Source organism: Otolemur garnettii, unplaced genomic scaffold (genome assembly GCF_000181295.1).
Source record: "Otolemur garnettii isolate 467f Iridium unplaced genomic scaffold, OtoGar3 scaffold00069, whole genome shotgun sequence".
Classification (NCBI taxonomy): domain Eukaryota; kingdom Metazoa; phylum Chordata; class Mammalia; order Primates; family Galagidae; genus Otolemur; species Otolemur garnettii.
This window is the reverse complement of record NW_003852464.1, coordinates 3,983,169-3,992,470: the sequence shown is the minus strand read 5'-3', so window position 1 is coordinate 3,992,470 and position 9,302 is coordinate 3,983,169.

Sequence of the window (9,302 nt, the reverse complement as noted above, 5' to 3'; positions counted from 1 at the left end):
CGCAGGTTCCACGGCCTCTCTGTAGCTGGCATCGCCTCCCCACTCCCCGCAGGTTCCACGGCCTCTCTGTAGCTGGCATCGCCTCCCCACTCCCCATCTCTGCAGCTGCTGCTTCCTGATCTCTGTGGGTCTCAGTCTTTTTCCATTTCTTCTTTGTGGTATCTTGGTCCTTTCCCTCCTTCTGGCTCCACATCTGGTACCACCAATAGCTCTTGAATATGCCCCCAGTGAAGTTTCACTGAGGGGATGTGGGGTTCGTGCTAAGCAAACAAAAGATCTTCCCCTGATCAGATCTCATTATTCTATTCTGGGTTATAAATAGCATCAATGACAAAAGCTTCTTTCTTCTTTCCTGGCCCAAAGCCAGGTGGAGGCGAGCTTTGTTTTCTGTTCTTTTTTGTTATTATTATTTTTAATTTATCTTTCCAGAGAGGTAGATGGGGCTGAGTGAGTGGGTTTCAAAACACTGCATCCACGGTTTGATGTGATTACTACGTTAGCAATGCTCCAAGTTAAAAGAGATGATCTATATTCCAGGACATGCGTGGCAAATCCTAAAAGCAATAGCAGGAAAACAAAAAATGCAGTTTTAACAGTCGTTCCCGTTTACAGAGTCAATAGACTTTTTGCAACACCTAAATAGATGTATTCATATATTCTAAGAAGTGTGAATAAAAATTGCTTTTGAAGCACAGTTATGGTTTGTTTAAACATTTGCCCATTAGAATTCATACAAAGACTTGGGATATTTTAGTGTAAATGACAAAATTTAGATAGTAATTGAATTAGACTAATTATAAGCCAACCTGCATTATGACAAGACTACTCTATCTTTGAAATTCTGTGAGGTATAGACCATTGGATTAAACAAAGAGTGGAGAACTGGAGCTCGACAATTAGGAGAGTTGGGCCATCACAGAATGTGCCAGTAGTGCCAAAGGACAAGCTGTAGCTGTCATCTAATAAAAATGTCGTATGTGAGGATTTATTGAAGCAGCAGTCTGGAGTGCCTCCTCCAGGCTACAGACAGGGAGGAGGTTAGGAAGGCAGGAGACATCAAGTGGCCCCCCAAAGCTGCTCTCTGTCCTTTCCCATGGACTTCTGAAGGTTCCCAGGTATCCACCACCTGGGAGAAGGGTAAGACCCATCACTGGACTCGAGTTTGCACACAGTAGGTTCTCAGTAAATATTTTTACAGGGAATAGGTGGCGCTAATATTCCAAATAGTATTTCCAAACATTAATCCTCCATGTCAACGTGCACCTTGCAGCTGTATGCTTTCATTGTACAATCGCACACATGTTGTTGTTTATTTCTTTAATTGCATCGTTCTTAAGTTCATGAACCCTGAAGCCAAATACACTTCATTCCCACCTTCAACACGTTTCTTTCTTCACAGGGAAGTTGGTTTCCTGCCTGTACCTCAATTTACTCATCTGTAAAGTGGGAATAATCATAGTATCTGCTTTGTTTGGGTTGTTGGGCGTATACAAGAGACGATACGTGTTAACTATATGAAAGAGTTCTGGACCCATGGTAACAGCTACATAAATGTTGTGATGATTTCCTGCATTTCCTGACCATGTTATGACTGTGTTAGTCAGAATAGGATAAACCAAGCTGTGTCCTAAAATAAACCCTAAAATTTTAGTTCCTTACAGCAACAAAGACCTGCTTCTCCATCATGGCCCGTATCCATGGCTGGTTAATGGGGACCTGAAGTGGACATCAGCACCTGTCCATCCAGGCTGATGATTCTTCCTTGATTTTGAAACATTCAATCTGGAACAGGTGGCTTGCTGAAACATCCTACAGTAGCCAGTAAATACAAGGGCTGGAAAGTGACAAGTTTCACTTGCCCTCACAGCATGGTGGTGAGAGTTAGTTGGGTGGCAGCCCCTAGTTGTAGGGGGAGATGAGGAGGACGAGCTTATGAATATGTGTGAAGATTCCCAGAGTAGTTAGTGTGATCGCTCCAGTGAGTAAATGCCCTCATGTGAACTGTCTTCGACTCTTACAGTGCATATCGTATTCACCTTTATGTCCCCCACCTTATGCCTAAATACCGTTCACCGTAGATATTCAATAACTGAGAGGAAGAAGGAAGGAAGCAATGCAGGAGGGACGAAGGCATCTTTATCTTTTATTTATTTATTTTTTTGCTTTATCTTTGAGAGCACTTGAAGGAAGGTACATGCAATAGGCTGAAAACTGAAAAATAAAACAAAATCACCGGCATAATAACAACCACCACCAAATCCTGGGCATTACAGAAGAATTAGCTACTTTACAAAACAGCTTAATCTTACCTTAGCAGAAAACTCAGAAAGTGAATATGGTTGACCAATATTTGATATACTTGACTCAGGAGTAAATCTAAATTTATCACACAAATCTAGATGCATCTGTGAACAGAATTGGGGAGCAATGGCATTTTTCCCCTGTAATTGCAGTTAAAATTCCTCCTCTGACTATTCATTGTTTTCAGCTTAATGTTAAGTGGTATTGCTCTTTCCAATTTCACTTAAGACTCTTTTTCCATAAAGGGATTACTCTTCAAAGCCTAAAATTATTTCTACCAAATACCTGAGTTAGATATTATTTTTATCCTGTCCTTCTTCTAAAAAGGAAAGTGAGTAGAGAAGTAGAGGTAAGAATTTAGTAGAAATCGAAATTGTCATCTAGTATCAATCTTAGATACAGTAGCTGAGATATATAACTCCTTACTCAAAACCAAAAATGTATTCAAAGTTGCAACCCAATAAAAACAAAGTTTTTTGGAATCTAGAATTCTTAATTTTACCTTAGAATGCCCACGCTTAGGTATCGGTAAGCTTAAAAATAAGCCCTAAATTTAACTTACTCAAACTACTATTATTCAAGCAGTACAATGGAGAGAAGATAGAGGGACTAAAGGAAATTTAAACAATTACATCCTGATCTACATGGAGATGATACAGTTTAGCATATTAGCAAAGACAGGCTTCTAGATCTAGATTATTTGGGCTCGTTTTCCAACTTTTGTGCTTATTAGTCATTTTAACCGTGCAACCTACTTAACCTTTGTCTTTTTTTATTTGGAAAAGAGATGCAGAATTACTTATTTTTCAGGAAGCCCTCAACATTCTCCAAAATTTCCAACAGACATTTTCAACAATTTTGATGAAGATCCGTCTTTTGGGCAAAGTCATTTTGTTTTATAATTGGCAACTATTACACAGTAACTCACAAAATATTAAAACGAGTAGAGGTAATTGAAATTGTTTTCTGTTGAGTATCTTCCTTATTTACCTCTGAAATAAGATATAAATAGCAAGACCTAAGGGGGATTAAGTCAGTTGTTATATATAAAGTACTTATTTTAATCCCTACTTCATTCTTAACCTACCTACTACCACATAGCAGATATTCAGCATTTTCTGCGATTACTAGATGCTGAGTTGTGTGGTAGGCATGGGTTATCCCATTCTATACAGGTTGTGGAGGTTAAACATTTTATTCAAGATCATACAGCTAAGAAAAGATGGCTAGAGAAATTAAAACCCATCACTAATTCCAAAGACGTGGCCTTTTATGGAGTACCAGAGAACTTGGTGGTAATGACAAGTCCAGTAATTAACTCTAAGAATTAAGTCCAGAGTGTGGATTTCTCAGAGCTTCATTTGCTTTTTTTTTTTTTTTAAAGACTTAGAGAGGAGTTTTAGGTTCACAGAAAAATTGAGCAGGAGGTATAGAGTGTTCTTATTTACTCCCTAACCTTATACACATGCAGTTCCCTCCCCTGTTATCAACTTCCTAGGAGACAATGGTACATTCATTACAAATGAAAAATCTGAACTGATAATTATCACCTACAGTCCACTCACATCAGGCTTCACTCTCACTGTTGCGCCCTGTGTGGGCTTTGACAAATGTATAATGACATGTATCAACCATTGTAATATCATACAAGACAGTTTCACGGCCCTGAAAATCCATACGTCCTGCCTTTTCTGCTCCCCGCCCACTAAGCATGGCAGCCACTAAACTTCCTGTCCTCATCAGTTCTGCCTTTTACAGAATGTCATGCAGTGAAAAGTCCTGAAAAGTATCCAGCCTTTTCAGACTGGTTTCTTTTACTCAGTAACAAGCATTTAACTTTAAGGTTCCTCCTTACCAAGCGATGTCTTTTCAGGGTTTAGTAGCTTATTTCTTTTTCATGCTGAAAACATTCCACTGTCTGACTGTAACTCAGGTCAGTTATCCATTCACCTGCTAAAAGGCACGTTGATTGCTTCTGCATTTTGGCAATCATAAAATAAAGCCTCTGTAAACATCCGTGTGTAAGTTTGTTGATGGGCAAAAGTTTTTAAATTTCTAAATCATATGTTAAAAGTATATTTAATTTAGTAGGAGACGCCAACCGCCTTCCAAAGGAGCTGTGTTATTTTTCATTCCTACCAATGAATAAGCATTTTAGTGTTCTAAGTCCTTGCCAGTGTTTGGTGCTGCCAGTGTTTTAGATTCTGGCCGTTCTCATTGGTTGTGTAGTGGAATTTCACTTTGCTTCTAATTTCCAATTCCTTCATTGCCATGGGATGTTGAACGACTTTTCACATGCTTGCTTTGTCTTCATTATCTTTTAATTTCTGCCTCCAAATCATTGATGGGGAGATTATATCTTGTGGCACAGGACCCAGTTGCTCCTGGCTTTCTGAAATCTATTTGATCTTTAGTGGCAGCGCTCTAATAACTTCTTTAGAGCAACCATCTCTTCTCCAATCTCCGACTCTAAGTTTCAGATGAAGTTGACTCCGTCCTGTCCCTGATTCCAAGACTGAGCAAAGAACTGAGTCTTTTGGCCACAGTGTTTATTTCAAAGATACACATCTGACTCTTGGAGCCAAAGTCATCCAATAAAACTTATGATGTCAGGAAACAATGGATTTTCTTTCCTACTGAATTGGAAAATGGAAAAATACAAAGCTGGAGCTAATTTCAGTTTGTCACCAAGAGCTGAGAAGAAAATGTATTCGGGACTCATTCCTCCCAGATGTGCCATTCTGATGTCTTTATTGAGTGATTTATGCTACTTAAGATTCCTACCTTTTGTTTACAAGCCTGGCCTTCCCATCAAGCCTTTCCATATTCAATCCATTGCTTTTCTATTTAAGGTGACTGATCTGTTTCTATGATGTATAACTAAAGATGTAATCTGATAAAGTATGTCTGAAATATTGCATTTCAATTCGTATCTATTTTAGGAGACAACGATTCTCTTAACAGGAAGTCAGATATCATCTCATTTGCAAATAGAAAAATACTCAGTGTGGATGTCTTTAGGAAAAAAAGTGGACTTAATTTCTTCTTTAGAAAAAAGAGGAATATCCTTCTGCATTTTCACTTTCATTTTATTCCATTTGCCAATTTGGTGAAATAGTCTTACATGTGCTAGTCCCTGAAGGAGATGGCCAATTAGTGTTTCATTAGTAGAATTCTAGACCAAACCATGCATCCTGGCTAATGCCATGACGCTTGAGATTGTTTGTGAGTACAAACGTCATCAGTTTGAAACTTTATTAATTTGAAGTCTTATGGAAGACACTCAGTCTGGCCAGTTTCTTCTAGGATATTCTCTTGGCTGGCAGGCAATCAGCCTGGCTGGGGATGGCAGAGACAGTTCTCATTTCATTAGGTATTTATGCAGTGGTTATCATGAGAGCAGCCAACTCATTACAGAATAGGACATATTGAATTATTCTGAGTCAATGAGGCTCCAGTGACAAGTAATCACAGGGAAACTGAGAGTAGGAAAAGCACTTTTGGAGAAAGCATTTATTGTACCTCTAAAGAAGAAGGAAACCAACAAGCACCCTTTCATCTTCCCCCAAACTCAAATTGTTCCCCTTCTATGTTTCTTGATGGCTCATATTCCCCTGCCATTTGCTCGAAGGAAAGAGAAGAGAGTGTGTTCCTTTCTTCTTATGTGCCAAGTAAATGGGACTCTCAGCAGGAAATGGAGTATTGATATCCTGGTCACAAGGGCACTGTATAAAAGGCTTTGCTGATACATCCATTTTGGTTATAACTTCCTTTCAGCCAAAGAGAATGTTATGGCTTTGCCACAAAGCATATGCTAAGGCAATTTGTGAGTGTGATTAATTCAGAGCGTTAGGATGTATAATATTTACCTTCGCCAATTGGCTTTTTTCTTTAAGATACAAGGTTAACGATTCTCAGTATTAGCCACTCATTAGAATTCCTTTGTGACCAGGATATCAGTATTGTTTTAAAAGTTCCCTGAAAGATGATAGTAGTATCCAACACTCATGTTCTGCTCATCTATATGCTCTTAACCTGTAGTACTGGTCAGATTTTTCAACATTTACTATAAGTTTTAATAATTGATTTACATGGTTATCAGGACAATAATTATGTTATTATAGAATTCAAACCTTCTATGATTTATGTGTCAACTCAAGGTCAAGATGACATCTTATCACGTACAAGTAAGCTCAGAGGAGTACATCAGTCACAAGGCAGATTCACTGAGCAGGGTGCCGCCACCACGGCAACTCTACAGCTTCAGTCTGCAGGATTCTTAAGTCTGAATGCTGTTCGTAGCAATATTTTCATAATTACACTGGGGTACTGGAGTATATATTCTTACAAACAATAAACCTTCCAGAATGAGAACTTACTTCATCTGTCAGAGCTAGGGCAACACAAACAAATTTGGGGTTAGGAAAGAAGTGAGGACTTGGATATAAATATAATTAATCATGGAACCTGAGAACTATAGATCGTTTATCGTTCGTGTGGAACTATTGGATAGATCAAAGGGTAAATTTAAAAACTTATTTTAAAAGCACATAATATGGTGGAGAAAAAATGTACTAAATAATTCTAATGTAACTGTGTATTTCAGTGAAAACGATTTGTTTCTTGTAAACATTTTCTTGCCCCAGAGATATTTGGATGTGTTTATTCGTGTTCTAATGAACCCACAACTCATAAGCGAGATGGAAAGAGAACAGGTGTAGTCATAGATCTATGATCTTAGATATTTTCAACCCAGATCTTTATTAGATGTAGAAATGTCTTTCATAGCTTCCCTGAAAAGTGGCCAACCAAACCCCTGAAGAGAAGGGGAGAGCAGAGAAGAGGAAAGGAGGAAGAGCTCCAAATATAAGACCTTTCTGGGACCTCACAAAGCCCAGCCATGTGGGACAAACAAGGAATTCTGTGCAATATACATGAATCAGGTCAGGAAACCCGCAGGGCTCCTTGTACTAATGAGGCACCATATGTGATGTGCTCAAATCTGAAGAGCCACTCAGCATTGGTCCCACCTGACGTAGCTTGTTCTTCATAAATATGCAGTGAGAAGTTACATATATTGTTAATTCCTTCTAATTTTTGCATAGCTAGGATTATCTTTCATAAAGGTGGTTACAAAAGATAACCACCTTTGATTTTATTTCCAATCAAATGCTAAGTATATGCACATATATGAAAATATCTTGTACACTATAAATATATATAATTTTATTTGTAACCTGGATGGAGATGGAACACATTCTTCATAGTAAAGCATCACAAGAATAGAGAAACAAGAATCCAGTGTACACATTTCTAATATGAAGGCAGTGGGCGAGCTAATACAAAGGGGGGATGGGGAATGAGCAAGTAGGGAGAGGCTAGGAGGGAGGGAGATGGGGGTCACTGCATATGGTACACCTCTTGGGGGTAGGACACGAGTATAAAAGGAACTTTATCTAACAAATGCAATCAGTGTAATATAATTCTTTGTACCATTAATGAATCCCAAACAATCAAAAAGAAAAGAAAAAAAAAGATGGGGGCAGGAAGCCACTATCTAGTTGCCATGTAGAAAAAAAAAACAATAAAAAGTAAATAATATGTATAAAAGAAGACCCAGGAAAGACAAAAAGAAATGCTAAGAATAATAAAAAGAGAAATGATACTCTTTTTGTCCTTCTTCCCTCTCCTCTAAATAATTGGCACTAGTAATTGTGATTGGCTTGCCTTTTAATTCTGTTTACGGCTTGTTCCGAGGTGCAGACATTTTTTATTTTTATTTGGACACATCTGTTGAATTTTTCCATCTCTTGTAATTTCTTTTTTTTTTTTTTAATGCTTGGCCATCAATTTTTCTTTGTGAGATCCCATTGAGTAATTAATCAGGTTTCGTTCTCCCCATATTCATTTATTATAATTTCCTCTCTCTCTTTCACTTCCTTCTATCGTCTTCCTTCCCCTCATCATTTCTCTTGTTGGGTTGTGTTTATCTAAGCCTCATTCTGTGCCAGGCATTGCCTTGATCATTTTGCGTCTTGTGTAGTCTGCGCACCAGCCCTGCAGGCTGATACCATTGTTTTCCTCTTAAAATTAAGATGTGCTCAAGGCCATGAAGCAATTTAGCAGATGTTTTCCAACTTAAAGTCTTTGATAATATCTATCATGCTCATCTTCCTTCTTTGTTGTTGAGTGTTTTGTTATTGTTGTCACTTGAAATTTCTTGCAACATCAGCCAAGAGCTCATTTTAAAATTATTGTAGAAAAAAATAATTTTACCATAAGGGCATTTGCACTAGAATGTCTACTGCAGTTTAGTTCACAATCGCCAAGACACGGAAACAACCCAAATGCCCATCAACCCTTGAATGGACTAACAAATTGTGGTTTATGTGTGCCACGGAGTACTGTTCAGCCATAAAGAGATGGGGACTTTACATCTTTTGTATTTATCTGGATGGCGTTGAAACACATTCTTAGTAAAGTATCACAAGAATGGAAAAGCAAGTATCCAATGTACTCAATACTAATAAAACCAATATATAAGTAACTACACACCCACACAAAATAGAAATGCAAGTCAATTGTAGTGAGGAGGAAGGAAGGGGTGGGAAAGGGGAGAAGGAAGGGTGAGTGGCGGGATCTCACCTAATGAGCACAATGTGAGGGTGGTCAGCATGCCCCCAAGTGAAGGGCTCAATTGCAACTTGAACTTTACCTTAGAAACAAACACAATGGAACCTAAACACGTGTACCTTCATATGAATCGGGAAAAAAAAGACCATTAAAAGTTTCAAAATATTGAATTATTTCTACATCTTTAAATAGTGTAATAATATAGCAGTACACACTGTGGCTCTAGGAATTCCATGAGCAGCAGGCGTGGAGCCCAGAGCACAGTTTTGTTCCCAGATCACAGAGAACCTCCTTTCTCCTTCACCTTGAACTTCACATAGAACTTCCATTTCTTCCAGAGCACAGTCTTGTTCAGATCACAGAGAACC